The following is a 1,768-nucleotide window of genomic DNA, read 5'->3' as shown; positions in this document are numbered from 1 at the left end:
AATTCCAGGCACGGGCCCATGTTGTAATCGTCTGCCACCCTGGAGAGACCTCAACTGTTAAACTTCTGTTCCCAGGTGAACGCGTGTCTGCTGTGACCCCTGCCCTTACCTTCTAACAGACCGACCTCCCCAAACCTCTCAAAATTAGGCATCACTCCCAACCCTACCTTTATTCCTGTGGCTCTTCTCTGAACCCCGACTGCTCAACAAACCTCTTGAATTGTGGAAGTACCCCAAAAACCCAGTAGCACCCACTCCACTGCAAGGAGCTGAGGTCATTGTCCACACTCTGTTTCTATCCACCAGGCCCCCACTTCTGTATTCAAAGAGCACGTTAGGCCTCTGACTGCGGCCCCGCGGAGGCTCACGTTCAGCCGACTCGTCTTTTTCAGTCACCGCCCTCGCGATGACTTTGCACCCAGCTGTTTCACGCCGCTTGCTTGTGCCCAGCTCACCAGGTGCTCCAGTCCACTCAGCATCAGCGACCGCTCCCTTCATTTGTCACCACCACGCTGTCACTGGACTATATTTTTTTATTCCACATCACTGACAAACACAGGGCAAATCCAGCAGCTCCCCCCCACAACTAGAAACATGCCGACTTCTTGTATTTCTCACCGCTGACTAAGTATGCGGACGGCCCAAAGCTGGGGGGTGGTAAGTCTCTGGCCAATCTGTGCATGCTGCAAGGGCGCAGGAACGGGGCTCATGGGCTTTTTGACCGTCTTGTAAGAATTTCCTAGCCCCCCCAAACCTCAGTGCAGATCTCCCTCTGGCTCCTTGGCAATGATGCCCCCAGCCGTGCTGGCTGCAAGCGGGTCCCTGCCTGCCCAGGACAGCCTCGTGCTGCCTCTTCAGCACCGCCCACGAGGGGCAGGCGGCAGCAGGACTATCGAGGGAGTCAGTTCTCAAAGGGGACTCTGGAAGGCGAGGGGAAATGAAGCCTCCTTGAGACCTCCCCCTGCACAACTCTGAGCCCCTGCTTTCCACCCCTTCCTACTCCTGATCGGGGCCTGGTGCATGGGGGAGCGCGCAGCCCATCCGCTTGCAGCACAGGAGCAAAGCTGCCCGTTCGTGGGATGAGACTGCCTCGCCGGACAGGTACCCCGAATCTCCTCGTGGAGACGAACGCGGCCTGAGAGCCGCTCCGAGATGAGAATGGCCGACCTTGTTCCCGCGGGCATTCGCATCCTCCCCCGCTTCCTCACGCATCAGGGATCGAAGCTGACACACGGAGGACAGGCAACGGGGCTCGGCTGTCTCCCCGAGGGCCCAAGCCCTCCCAGATGTCCGCACACGCACCACAGGCCTCAGTCCCCTGCTCAGAGCAGCAGACCTGCCCAGATCCCGGCTCACGCTCGGGGAAGGGGCTCAGACGGACCAAAAGGCAAAGCCCCCCCAGACCCTGATTCACACCCAGGGCCCCAAAGGACTTGGGGTCATTGCCATCGTATTCCCTCCCTACCTGTTTTGGGTGAGACGGGCTCCACTCCGGACCGTGGAGTTATGGAGGGGAGCAAACCAGCTCCTCTCACCGTTCCCCTTCTCCTCCCTCAGCCCCAAACCCCTTTCCTCCGTCCAGCCCCCCGTTCCTGGGCTGCAGGCCGATCCCCCAGATCCCCGTTCACAAAACTCTCCTCCTCGAGCCCCCCTCAGCTCATCCCTTTGGTGCTGCCCCATGACGGGGACTCCCCAGCCGCCGCGACGCCCCTCGACGGAGCAGCCCCCGGCACGCGGCAGCCCAGGCGTCAACGCTACCCGCGCGCCG

The sequence above is a fragment of the Alligator sinensis genome, unplaced genomic scaffold (assembly GCF_000455745.1).
Source record: "Alligator sinensis unplaced genomic scaffold, ASM45574v1 scaffold961_1, whole genome shotgun sequence".
Taxonomy (NCBI): domain Eukaryota; kingdom Metazoa; phylum Chordata; order Crocodylia; family Alligatoridae; genus Alligator; species Alligator sinensis.
The sequence above is the reverse complement of the archived record's forward strand: the minus strand, read 5'-3'. Positions refer to the sequence as shown.